General features: G+C 40.6%; 1 pseudogene; it reads left to right on the forward strand.

Annotated features, from left to right (window-relative positions):
- Positions 1 to 3,403: 3,403 nt before the first annotated feature.
- LOC109695915 (uncharacterized) overlaps positions 3,404 to 14,522 on the forward strand; it is a 143,124-nt pseudogene continuing 132,005 nt past the window's right edge.

A 14,522-nucleotide genomic window follows, 5' to 3' on the forward strand; every position in this document is an offset into this window, starting at 1 on the left:
ATAGTGAGGTAACTTTATGCTCAAAAATCACAAAGCAGGTAAAGAAATGCAAACCTAGGCCTTTACAACTCCCAAACTCAGGCTCTTCTTCATACTATGCTGCTTATAGTAAGAAATCACAGTAAGTAAGCAGCAGCTCTGTGCTCTTCTGGGATTCAGTTCCCTAGGTAATGTTGGTGGTGAGTGTACCATGGAGCTGATGAGGCTTCAGCCTCAGGGCTCCTCATTTGCCCTGGCCCATCCATGACTAATTGCATATCACCCCACATGAGGTTGACAAAACTTAGATCCACTCTTGGATAAAGGTAAACATGTTTTAATAATTTTTATGAAAAACTTACATATTCAATAGGAATTGAATTCCAGTTAACAAATTTCATTTGGAATGGAGAAAAACATTCTTTTAAAATACATTGAAGCTCCTGTGGAGAGGATGGGAGATGTTTGCTTAGAGTGGGGTCTGCAGTGATGGTGTCTAAGGAAGTAAGTGGTCATGAGAGAGTTACAAGGGGAAGTTGTGGCTGAGAGCCATGTACCATGGACTTGAAAGCTGTTCACCTGGGAGGCCAAGCGTTGCAGCTTGAGATGGGTCATGAGACAGAGATTCAGTTTAGGAGAAGCAAGGAAGCTTCAATGGGCTCCAAGGGAATCCATCACTCATCTCCTGCGAGGGTGGACAGTGGGACTGTGCAGCTTTGAAGTGTAGCTAGGACAGACTAATCACCTCCTGAAGCCAACTTCTGCCACCTTGGTTTTCCAGCTTTAGGCAACAGGCCTCTGATTGTGCGGTGGGCCTGTGTTGCACTTTGGGAGGAAGATGAGGCATTTTTAGATCTAGCCTTGGAGATTAAGTCTAAGCCCATTGATAGATGTGTAGTTGAACATGCTTGCTGGAGTTCACATGGACAACCTAGAACCTCATCTTCTGATCTTATATCCCCTGTGTATTGGCATCCAGGTCTGTAAAATAACCATAAGAAGTCTGTCAGGAATTTGAAGGAGCTAATGGGAAGGCAGCCAGCCTTGAAGAGCTATGGATCAGCCATGTCTCTATGCCCCTTGAGCTAAGCTTCCATTGGACATCCGCCATGTCACTAGACTATGTAACCATTAGGAATTGAGTTCCAGTAATAATTCCATTTTGAATGGAGAAAACCATTTTTTTTAATACATAGGAACTTTTGTGGTGAGATCTGAGGGATATTTGCAATCTGATATTTTATTGGAAGTGTATTTCTTCGTGTAACTCAATATGAAAGCCCATGTTGACTGGAGGGCCTGGGGGATTTTTTGCTTTGTAAGTCTGCAATGTGATTGAGGGTGAAGATAGATTGAAACTTCAAGTCCAATGGGCAGCTACGAGAAATATGCCCAGCAGAAGAGCAGGCCTATTAGTGGAGAGTTGAAGCCACATGGGGCCACTTTGGGCAAATAACTATGCCAGGTCCTTAGAGGACACAGGTAGGAGAAAGTCCTGATCCCTCTCACTTCTCCAGTACAAGCTGAAGGAAAGTACATTCCATTTTGGAAATGCTCGAAGGTAGAAGGCTCTTCATTATAACTTTTGTCCCCATCTGTTTCCAAAAATAGACTTTTCTGGTCAAGGATTACTTGCAATTTTACCATTTACCGAAAGCTGACTTTTTATTTATTTATTTTTGTGATGCAGGGGATTGAACCAAGGGCCTTGCACATGCTAGATAAGCATTCTACTATTGAGCCACACACCCAACCCTAGACTGCTGGCTTTTTAGATGTCATCTTAATCTCAAGGCATAAGAAAATGACCTTTATAGTAATATGCTTACTATCAGATCACCGATATCAGGTTCCAAAAGCTCACTCTGGGCCAGAGAGAACAATGCACTGTCGCCATCTGCCACACATGTGTGTACTAATCCTTGCAGACGCCCACCAAGATTGTGCTTAGCTCTATCTGGAGAGGAGAGGGTGTGCAGATCAGAAAGTGAGGAAGAAAGAGAAAATCACACTCCCACTCCACTGGACAAAGGCTCTCAGTCCAGGAGCATCAGCTCTCCCTTAACAGCTGTCCAGCCCATGGGCTAGATATTTTCTCCTATATGACCAATGTTTGGCCTCTGGGAAATCTATTTCTGATTGCCATCATAACTATCACCCACAAGAATAAAGCATGTGCTTCACATATTTTCAGTGTTGGGGTCAGTTCTGAGTAGTTAACCGAATCAGAGAAATCTGCTTCAAAGGTTACAGAACCAGAGGTATTAATAGCAGGCAATCTGGCTGTACAGAAGGCCATATCTGAATTAATGAGATCCTGTTGATTCTAGTGATCATAAAGGGGAGACCAACTGGAAATACAGATTAACCTATAATCAACTAATTGCAGAGCTTTCTTTCATTACACCTCTATTTAAAGGTGTCCTGAGTTGGCCTAGGATGTAAATTGGGTCATCATGGGAATAACACCAAGACTAAAAGAGATATGGATTTCTCTATGAATGTTGGTTATTGTTACCATTTTAAAATTTATTAGTGCTAAACGTTCTAGGAACCTTAATATATTTCAGCTTCATCTTTCTCACATGAAGGTAAAGTTTCAGAAAGCATCTTATTGGAATATGTTTTTATAGTGGTCCATTTATAAACTCAAAAGCACTTGACTCTTTAGCCTAATTAACCTTCTTTCAAGACATCAAGGGAGATGCAAAGGAAGAATGATATTTTCAACAAAAAAAGAAGGTTAATAAATGTTACTGAAGGCTTGGAGCTAGGAGTGGAGTGGACTTCTGGCTCCATCTTGCTTTTCACAAAGGCCAATGTCCGTGAGCTCACAAGGCTGAAAGCAGTTGTTTTAGAATAGCATCAGGAAGGTCTTCTGCAACTTTTTGGCTTGTGTGAGAAGGAAATGACACAATTTACACATACACACACATGCACACACACGCACACACACACATCTCTTTCTGCTTTCTACCTAGGTCAGGTCTTGACAAAGTTTTTCTCCCAATAGGACAGAGGTCTGAGAGGTGACAAAGGGCCTTGGAGATCCCAAGAACTTTGTGTGGACTTGTCCTTGGTTGGACCAGTGAGCAAGAAAGCATCAATTGCTTCCTGTCTTAGTTAAGTTACTTAGAAAATAAAGAAAGCTGGAAAAAGGGAGGTAGAGGAGGCAGAGGCAGAGCCTGAGTCAGGCGCTGAAAGCCAGTGGTCCACCAGCAGTGCGAACCCTTCCGCAAGCTGCGTTGGAGCCCAGAGGCAGTGGCTCCACCCCCTCACCCTAGCCTGGCCTGGTAGTCAGGGGCCTGAGAGCAGATCCTGAGGCCACCTTTGCTCAGCCTCAGGTGAGGGCTGGCTCTTTGCAAGGCATCTTCAGCAGCAGGTCCAAGGAGGCCTCTTCAGCAGCAGGACCGAGGAGGCCACCATGACCAAGAACTCCATGCCCACTCTTGTGGCCAAGCCCAAAAGGACCAAGGCCTCCAAGAAGTCCACAAATCACCCCACCAGTATTCAGACGTGGTTGTGGCGGCCATCCAGGTGGAGAAAAACTGCACAGGCTCCTCATGTCAGTCCATTCATCAGTATATCAAAAGCTACTACACGGTAGATGGATCAAGTTATCCATCAAGCACCTGGTGACCATGGGTGTCCTCAAGCAAACCAAAGGGGTGGAGGTCTTGGGCTCCTTCTGGCTGGCCAAGAGTGATGAACCCAGGAGGTCAGTAACCTTCAAGAACACCAAGAAGGAAGTCAAGAAGGTGGCTACTCCAAAAAGGTCAGCCAAGCTCAATAAGGCTGCCTCCAAAACCCCAAGCAAGAAACCCACAGCCTCCCTAGTAAAGAAGGCCAAGAAGAAGACAGCTGCCACTCCCAAGAAAGCCAAAAAATCCAAGCTTGTCAAAGCCAAGCCTGTCAAGGCATTCAAATCTAAGAAGGCCAAACCAGTGAAGCCCAAAGTCAAGTCCAGTGCCAAAAGGTGGGCAAGAAGATGTGACAGTGAAGCCTTTGCTTGTAGACACTCCTTCCCCTTTCCAATTTTCTTTAAATACTTTTCTCCTTTCTTCTCTCTTGATCCTCATCTGCAGCCCTTTGCCAATCCTAGTCTGACTAGGATACAGGTTTGGATTCCTCAGAAATCATGGAATAATTCCTTTTTCCCTAACTAGTTATGCAAGGATAGCAGCATCCTGTCTCACCTGCACAAGGAGGAGGATAAAGTTGGACCTTGTTTTCTTGATTGACTATTCATCTTGGGGGTTGGGATCTGGGTAGGCTCTGTTTTGTTGGGTGGCTTATTTGCTGTGAAGGTAGATGGGGAGGAAAATGGGCAAGGCAGTTCTACTGACTGAGGGGGCCTAGGAGCTAAGTCTGGGAGGATCTTTAGGGCTTTCTTTAAATTGGACACCTGCAGAGTTTCACAGCACTTCTTGGTGGTTGAGCAGTGGAGGTCCAGGCCTTCTTTCCCACCATGTTGTCTGCCCTGTGGCCCCCTATTGTGTTAGGGAGGAGAGAGGATCCAAGTGAGAGCTAGATGGGGAAACATAGCTTCTCCTAGTCAGCAGGAGCAAGCCATTGGGAAGAGGGGTCTTTGGGGTTGGTCAGTCTCTTGTAAAATGGGAGTAGAAATTTTGGGGGAAGGGTAGGGAGTCAATGAAGTGCCTCAGTGTGTCCTGTAGAAATGGAGTTTTTCCACACAATTGATGGACTGTGTCCAGGAGGGCTTTTTCTTTCTCCTTGGTTTTTTTGTGCCTCCTGTTTTAAGATGTGGCTTTGCTTGGTTTGATCTAGTGCAGCTTCACCCCCACGACACTCGAAAGAGCCTCCCGCCTCTTTACTTTTGAGTCTTTTCTGGAAAGAGTTGCAGTAAGACGTGCTGCAGTTGCTCTGAGTTTGCTAAGTAGAGTAAAGAGCTAGGTCTGATGCATGTGTGTACATATGTGCATGTGCACATCTAGGGCTAGTTTTTATGCCTCACCAGGAGCTGGTAGAAAAAGACTGCACAGTTATCTTTCTCTTATTTTTAATAAAATAGGAAAGTCACACAATTATGCCTCCTCACCCCCCCTTTATAAACAAGTGTCATTTGTGCCTGGAAAATGCTGCTATCTTTGTATTTTAAAACTTTAAAATAAAATAGAAAATGGGAAAAAAAGAAAAGAAAGAAAGAAAAAGAAAATTAATTCAGATTTTCTTACTGAAACCCAAACTTTCTTCTTTTGGTATGGTCAAAAGGTCAAAGAGAACAGAAGACTTGGCAGGGGTCTTCCTCATTCACCTTCTCAGATTTTTCCTCCCACTCTTGTCTTGACCCTCCCACCAATTCCCTAGTATTGTTCCCCAGAAGCAGTTGCTCTTAGCAAAAATAGTCTATGCACATACAAACGTGAGTCTGTGACACTTTTTTTGGTAAACAACATAAACATACAATGGTAGCATAATTTATGCATACTTTTATATCTTGCTTTTTTAATGGAATATTTCCCAAAGATTACAGAAAGAAATATTTATTAAGAGCAATCCCTTGACATGAGTCTTACTGAGGCAGGAGAGATAGATGAGGAGACAGGGAAATTATGTTATTTTAACAAATATTTATAGGACCAGACTCAGACATTGGAACAAGGAAGGCTTGTCTGGCAATGAGAGGTGCTGAAACTCACCTATTGTACCTGTGTTTTGGGAAGGTCTAGATAAGATCTCCGTATTTCACAATAATAAACAGCATTCTTCTTGGGCACTCAGAACCATTATCTAATGGTTGGGGTTGCTAGACTTCTGGTGATGTGGATTCTCCCATCCTGGGAGAGTATAAGACCATGGATACTGGTCCACCATTTTGAGTCTTTGCTCCCATTTCTTGTGTGGGGAACAGGAAATATTTCTCTCTCTTTTCTTCTTCCCCCTCCCTATCTATACTTTATCCTGTTATACTAAAATAAATCCTAGCTAAAACTTCCACCTTCTGAGACTCCTTGTTGTGAGACACCTTAAAATGCTTCTCATGTTTGTGGATCTGAAGGACTTGTGACTTTGTGTGGAAACTGGGAAGCTGTAGGAGCCCCCTCATCCATCCTCCACTAACATTACCTTGTAGCCAAAGTCTTTCCAGCCTCTCTGCCAGAAAGTAAAAGGCTTTACTTTGGCTTTCCTTGTACATTGCTTTCCTCTTCTAGAAATTCAGGGAAAGAGCAAGATAGCCTTTCAATTTGCAGCTAGCCATCAATTCATTTAATAGGAAAGAAAATTGAATGGCAACCAATTTATTGTTTTGCTTAAGGTCCACATTTATTCATTTACAGAGCATGGATGGGAACCAAAGTTCTTGACTTTTAACCTTGGGATTTTGCCAGCAGAACATACTGCTGTTTGTGCTTACTGTTTCCTTTTTAGTGTCTATGGCCTAGGAAATCCCAGAGCAGGAGCAAGGTAGTTCATACATATGTTAGCTGTGGGGTGTGGGGAATTGCTAAGGCCCATCTGAGTCGAGTAATCAAGCTCTCCCTTCTGTTCATAGCAAGGAACTGGATCCTGTCTCATGTTGATAGCACACAATGTGATGCAGATGGATAAGAAGAGACTCAGGGATAAAGGATGGAGAGGAGAAAAATACTCTACAGCTGGAGGGAAAAAAATCAATGTGATATTAAAGAAGAAGAAGCAGTTGTGTTTGGGGCAAGAAAATAAAGTCATGAGCTTTTTTTTTTTTTTTTTTTTTTTTATCAAACTTAACAATGACACAGCTAGCTGTGTTCCCTAAGAATCCTGGGATGTACTTGTGGGAAGCTATGAAGTCCATGAACTGATTCTGTGAAACTCCTTTTCATGTAAGCCATATTGGAATGTTGTATTATTTTCTGTTTAGGATGAATATAATCTCAGTAAATTGTGAATTCTGTAAAATCATGCACAATGTTCCAAGAGTAAAGCCCTTTCAAACTAACCTTAACCTTGCAGTTGGTAGGTGCATTGGGAATGTTGTCTTCTTCATCACTTGCCTTGGTGACTGATACTCCAAAAAGGGAGGTCAGAATGGGTCACAAGTGTGTTCTGCAATCCAGAGCAGGGAGGGAAATAACTGTACAATGACTTGAACCATTGTCCTATGAAGTTTTTATTTTGCCCAGCAGGGGAACAATCTCAGAGGAAATGGGTGGTTTACTGTGTATCTTTTTGGTGGCAGCCATTTTTACATATCTTAGCAAAGTAAGAAACTGAGGTCCTGAGAGTTTGGGTAAGTGATGTGGGATACTCACGCACAAATGACAGATTTGAGACTTAAACTCAGGTCTATCTGACTCCCAAACTATATTCCACTAAATTCCACTTCTTCATGATGTCACTGGAGGAAAGGGAAGAAACAATGTCTTACTAAAGCTTATTAAAACAAGAATCCCAATACTATGGCTATTATATTATTTCAATTTCTAGAAGTGAAGTTGTTAAATAGTTATAACATTTTAATGGAACATATCCTCTATTTTTGGTGGTACTAGGTATTGAACTCAGGGCTTTATACTTGCTGGCAGTTGCTCTACGACTTGAGCCACACAACCCCATATTCTCTTCTGTAATATAATTGTAAAGAATGTACTCTTCACTCATAAAGAGTTAACCATTTCATTGGACAATAAGATCAGAACTCATGATAGCCACCAGGTCACATACAGGTACTTAAGCACGTACTTGTATGGCACAGGCCACTGCACAATGCATGGGTATATGCAGAATATAAAGTTGAAGCAATAAAGGCTGAAATAACTCATAAAACTGGAAAGGATTTGCAGCATTAGTGTCTTTTTTAGGCTGAGCTTCCTAGAAAACAGAGAGCGAGGCAAATATTTTGTGGGAGGTACAGTTCTGGGGCAGTGAGAGCAAAAGAAGAGGGAAGTAGGGAAAGGAAAGAAAAACTGAAGCAGGACGAAAGGACAGGTAAATATAGTGAGATGCATTATTGAACTGGCCACAGCATCGGAGGAACACCCAGCAGGTTTCTTGTCCACATGGACGATCTTTGGAGAGGCTATACAGAGCACAGCATCCCAGAACACCCCATTGATGGAAAATGGGGAAAGAAATTGAATTTCTCTCTTTCCTGTGTCTTATCTTTCATTGATCAAGGGTTTCATGTGAATGTTAACTCTTCTACCCTTCTGGATTGGGCGGTTGCTGAGAAAGCCAGTTTTCAGGACTACCATTTAGCACTCCACCCAAATCTGTGTGCGAAGGGAGTCAGGCCTAGTGCAAGAGCTGCTGTGCCTCTGGAGCAATGGCAGTGGCAGCCATGTGGGGTCACGTGAATCTAAGCAGGTGCATGAATTACATCTGATAAAGAGCTTAAGTGAAAAGAGATGTGACTTTCAAATTAGCGTAATTTTAGGAAAATCTATTCACAAAGGAACTCTTTCTGGAGGTAGCCAGAAATTATCCTCTGGAGATAATTTGTTATCAACAGCAGACTTGTTACTGACTTCAGGTTGGAGGGATTTAGTGAAGAAAGCAATTGCTGAACTCAGGATATTCATGAAGAAGCAGCCACTTTGAGAGAAACAGCAACTTCTGGATATGGGACTCTGCCAACCTAGAGCCATTTCACAAAGAAAGAGAGTAAGAACTGCAACAATGGAAGCCAGAGAAAGAACGTCTTCTCTCTCTCTCTCTCTCTCTCTCTCTCTCTCTCTCTCTTTCTCTCTCTCTCCCTCTCTCCGTACATGTATATGTGTGTGTCTGTTGCCGGGAACCGAAGAGTCCATTAAAGTAGTTCATACAGGCTAGTGTCCCAGGCTCAGAGCTGGGTAGAGAAGTGAAAAGAGAGGACTTGGAGGGCACATCGAGGATGTGTAGCACAGCTCCCACAGATCATCTAGTCTGGGTTTTTCTCTCTGATACCATTTTAAAAAATCAAATGAAAAATGAAGTAGCTTGTTCAAGTTTATTGTACCAGAAGAGACCTTTCCAGGGTGCTACAGTTTGTCTTAGTGTTCCCCAAAGGCCCATGTGTTAAAAACTTGGCACCTAGCCTATTGGGACCTTTTTAGAAGGGTTAGGAGGTGGGGCTGAGTGGGAGAAAGTTAAAAAGGGAGTCGGCCCCTCCTCTCTCTCTCTCTTTGGTTCCCAGCCACCATACGCTCCTGCCACAGGCTCATAGCAACAGGGCCAAGCGATCGGACTGAAACCATGAGCCTTAAGAGTTGATTATTTCAGGTATTTTGCCACAGCAATGGAAAACTGACTAACACACGGGGTGATCTGAGCATAACTGGGCAGGGGGAGAGAAGAAAGGCAAACAGATGCCCAGGAGCAGAAGTGAACAAGGTAAGTTTATGGAATACCGAGAGGTGACCCTGACCAAACAGAAGTTGGTGGATTATGAGGACTGGTAAGTAGGTGGGGTCAGACTTTGAAGGGCCTGAAAATAGAGCAGGTCACTGTCCCCTTAGTGTGGCAGGAAAATCTTGCTATTACGTTTTGAGATGAAAGCAGCATAAAATGAGATTAGTTTAGACAGAACCAGATTACATTTTTTAAAAAAGGGAAATTGAACTCAAGGAGCCTACATGGGAAACTGCTAAATTAATACAGAACTGGAGAGGTGCAGCCTGGATTTTGACTATGGTAGAGGAAATAGTCATAAGGAAAAATTGGTAGGAGATGTATTGCTGGATGAGTGGATGGCAAACCTGTCTTTAAGTCTTTATGACTGACAAATACCAATGACTTTGACAGAAAGAGGATAGGTGGTCATCCAGGTTAGGGGTGGGAAATAGGGTGATGATGGGTTCTGGTTGAGACCAAAAAGACCCACTACTTAATCATCACCTCTGATCTTGCCATGTGCAACCAACATTATCATCTATAAAAGAACAGGGTTTTGTTTTGGTTTTTTAGTGGTACTGGTTGTTTGAACTTAGGGCTTTGCACATGCTAGGCAAGTGCTCTACCACTGAAGCCATGTCTCCAGTCCTTTTGTTTTTAGGGTAGAGTCTCTCCAACTTTGCTCAGGATGGATTCAAACTCTTTCCTTTTTTTACTTATTATTATTGTACTGGGGGTGGGTTCAAACTCTTGATCATACTGACTCTACCTTCCTAATAGCTGGGATTACAAATAGGCATCACCATGCTCAGATTGTTCTATCCTTTTAAAATAATAACCAAGGGTGGCAATAGGAGTGCTCTTTCAATGTACAGGTAATAAGGGGTGCACATCTACAGATGGTTCAAAAATAGTGATGACAGGTTGGGGTGCAGTTCAATGTTAAAATGCGTTCAGCATGCATGAGGCCTTGGGTTCAATCTCCAGCATCCAAAGGAATGTCTAACTTTATAACCAGCCTTGAAATCTGGCATAAATTTATTTTTAAGTTTCCTGAACATGAGATTGCTGAATCAAATCACCTCCTGCTAAGAAAAATGGAAAATGTGGCCAATGGAACAAAAACTCTTAAAAGCTACTGACAGAAATCAAACTATTTCAAGTGAAATAGTTTAAAGAAAACAAAAGTGAGGACTTTTGTCACATCATTTACACCTAACTATGTTTCTAGCCAAACAAAAACTTTACTTCTGTGGCTATAGAGCAGGTATTTCATGCACAAACAGAAGGAATTTTTTTGGTGCTGGTAGAAGAAGCCTCAAACTGCAAACAGCTTTGAAGGAACTTGTAAAAACTAAACATACTCTTCTATTAGAATGTGGTTTTATTTCATACATAAAATACACTGGCATTCTTTTTGATAGGACTCCTAATATTTCACAATGATTAAATGTTTGAAGTAATCAGATGTGTCCATATTGGAGAGAATCAAGTTAAAATAAAGCAATCATCCAAGGGCATCTTTCCAATTTGTAGGAGATTGTGGATGAATTTTTCACCCATCCCTTGGAGCAGTTGGGCATGGATGGGCTGAGTGGACACGTTCAGTGTGATTAAATAAATGGCAAAGCCATATTCACAGCCTGTGTTCCCAGTACTGTTTACCAAGGTCAAGGGAATCCATCATTATGAGTGCCCTCTGCAAATTATTCTTTGAATCTTTGCAGAGTTTATGTTATTGGGTGTGTTTCCTCCTGTGTGATGTTTTTGGAACCATAGAATCATTTTACTCATTCTTTGTTATTTCACTTCATCAGTGAAAAATGTTGCCGAGCGTAGGCAACAAATAAAAAGCTTTTCCCAGATGAGATCCAGTGCTCAGTATGAAGCTGTGTATACCACGAAGACTAATTTTGAGAAGTGAAGACCAAACTTTGAGGTTCAGTGCGTTGGCTTAGATAGTGTACTCTGCTCTATGATATTTTTATTCTCTTAAGTTTTTTTTTTTTCCTGGATGAAGTTTTAGATAAGGTTAATGTGACACAAATATCTGGAATTTGCCTTAAACAACAAGCACTGTGCTTTAAAATTGTTTCGTAAAGGCTGCTTCATAGAAATTATGAAGGACTTTTATCTCTGTAATGATGAAAATAAAATTCAATTTTGAAGAATGAGGAGAAATGACAAAAGATACTGGGCTTACTTTGCCAGGAGAAACTCAAGGAGCAATATTCAATTGCCTATTCATTTTTCCCAAGAACTGGAGATTCATTCTAAAGGAATAGATGAACTAATACCAATATGTTCTCCTATTCTGAAGAGGAGAAGAAAAACTCTGGAGTCAGGCAGCTGAGGCAGGAGGATCCTGAGTTGGAGACCAGCTTGGGCTATGGAGTTTGAAGCCAGTCTGGGCTATATAACAAGACCCTGTTCCAAAAATTAAAACAAAACCAAATAAAAAAATTTTTGGAATGTTTCTATGAAACATAGAACATAAATCTACAATTAATTTTCTGGAGGAGATATTTGGAAGAGAAAGGAAGTTTTTGAATGTACAATCTATGGAAAGCTGCTGGGATCAACCTCAAAGAAACAAAAATGTGGGCTGTATTGAAAATTCTGGAATTTATTGTGAAAAATGAGATTTAAGAGAATCCCTGCTAAACTACAGTCTTTTTCTAATTCTTTGTATATCTGCTATTTTGTGTAAAAGAAACTCTGAATTTAAAATTAATATAAACTCTTCTCCAGTCAACAATGAGTAAAGGTGGGCAAACCTGAGCACAGGGCCTATTATACATAAATATGCAATACCAGTATTCACAAAGTCATTGACAGATTTACAAGATATATAGCTGGAAAACAGAAATTAATCTACTCTCTCTTACTGCAGTTGATAAATACACACACATTTTTTCCTCTCTCAAAATTGCATTAGTGTAGGAGTCTTTGTTCCCATTTCCTGCCTGGGGAACAGGAAGTGCTTCTCTCTCTCTTTCTTCCCCTTATTCCTTTTCTAATAAACTTCACTGTTACTTTTACAAAAAAAAAAAAAAATTGCATTAGTATAATTTAAAATTATTTTCATTTTTGTGTTGTAACATTTACTCATCTGATAGCATTAATATGTAGTTGAACTCCAATAAAATCTTTTTATTATTTTGCTTTATTTCTGGTCATAACTATTATTTATTTTATTTTATGACTGTGACTGAGATAATTTTGTTATACAAAGAAAGGAGGTGTTAAAATGACTTGTCTCAGGGGAGAATATGTGAAGTGTGCCATTGTGACAGTTTCTGTGCAAATTATACAAAGAGGTCTTTTTCTGGTAAGGTGGTCAGGAAGTTGAATAACTTCTTAACTCTTGGTCAAGGTCTGAGTCTCGGCTGGGACTTTGTTCTTAGTTAATTTTACCCAGATTCTGGTAGATTAGAGGATGACTCACGAAGCTCATGCATAGTGGGGACTTTAACTAAATGTCTTGAACAAATGAGTATATAAGTGCACGGAGGACTCTATTCTCTAGCAACTCCCTTTTAAGCATGAAGTACCATGTGGACTCTTAATAGGTTATAGCTAGGGTTTAAAAACATGTTAAAAAGAATGATCTAGATTCTTAGTTGCAATATTTCTGGGATATTTATAAATGTTGGCATGGGTTTTAATAACTGGGTTGAATATAGCCTGATTCATAAGAAATTACAAAACCATAAAAACGGGGTGTTTCTTAAGGAACAAAATTTAATTTAAGAGGAAGCACACAGTGAAGAAAGATGACAAAGTAGCAAGAGTTGCAAAAAAGTAGAAAATAACATAGAAATGGAGGGACAGATTTTCCCCAATTACTTCTAAACTCTCCAATACACATTTTAGCTCTTTGAAGACCAAACAAGAGAAATGAGGGCTAGTGATTTACAACACTGGTAGGAAGCTTAATAGAGCTTTTAGCACAGTTTCAAGTGTGGGTCCTTCATATCTGACTGAAAATAGCCCAGCAACTCAAGAAGGGGTGATTTGCTTCCTTCCTCTTCTACACTCACTGATGGTAATTACAAACTGAGCTGGAATAACTTAAAAAAAAAAAAAAAAAAAAGCCTGAGAAGAAGAGGAAGTGCTTGAAAATACTTGGTGTGCTTGGTGTGAGTTCTCGTAGATTTTCGGTAATCGTGAACTGTGTTGATTTTGCCCCAGCGTTCTTCCAGTGAGAACCCCTGACCCTTTGCAGAAATACATGCAGTTCAGTCCTCTTTCTGGCGTGAAAGGCAATGTTTCTTCCTCATGCTATCCTGAGTGCATCAGTGCAAGCCTGGTAGTGGGTGTGGATAAAGAAACATCAGGCCAGGCCTTGTATTTTGATTCTGTTTTTTCTTTTTAAAAATGTTTTATTTTTATTTGACATACAGTGAGCATACCTATTTATGAGTTACAATGAGATGTTTCCATACAAGTATATATTGTGTAATGATCAAATTTGTGTAATTAGCAAATCTATCACTTCAAACATTTCTCATTTCTTTGTGCTAAGAAGATTCAAAGTCCTTTCTTCTAGCTAGTTGGAAAAATACAATCTTTATTATTAACTATAGTCACCCTACTGTGCCCTGGAACACAGAACATATTCCTCCTCCTATCTAACTATAACTTAGTACCTATGGACCAACATCTGCATCTTCCCCCCCACCTGCAAATCCTCCCTATTCTACTCTCTACTTCCGTGATCATCCATTTTAGATTCCAAGCACAAGTGAGATCAGAATGTATGTCTTTCTGTGCCTGGCTTGTTTCACTTACCATAATGTTTTCCAGTATTTTATCTATTAAAATTTGATGCTATTTTTAAAGAGATCACCTTGGGTCTTGGATTGGGGGTAGGGTGAGAGAAACGAACCAGAACAAAGAAAAGATAGTGAATTATGTTGAAGAGCCTACTCAGTCAGCACCCCAAAAGGGTTTTAGTTTGTATGAAGGACAGTCAAAAAGAACTATGATTTCTGCACATTATTTACAAAGGTGAAATATTAGTAACAGCAGGAAAATGATTAAGTGAATTATGGGACTTCCACTTACAGATTTTATATTCTCAACATAAAGAGTTAATCATTTTATAAAGGAGCTGATTCATGCTCTGTTCAGTAATTAGAGTTGTCTAGCCAGAAAATCTGAAAATGCTTGAAAGGAAGTCTCTCTTGCTGTTATGACAACATACAAACTCAGTACCTGGTTTACAT

The sequence above is a fragment of the Castor canadensis genome, chromosome 15 (assembly GCF_047511655.1).
Source record: "Castor canadensis chromosome 15, mCasCan1.hap1v2, whole genome shotgun sequence".
Lineage (NCBI taxonomy): Eukaryota > Metazoa > Chordata > Mammalia > Rodentia > Castoridae > Castor > Castor canadensis.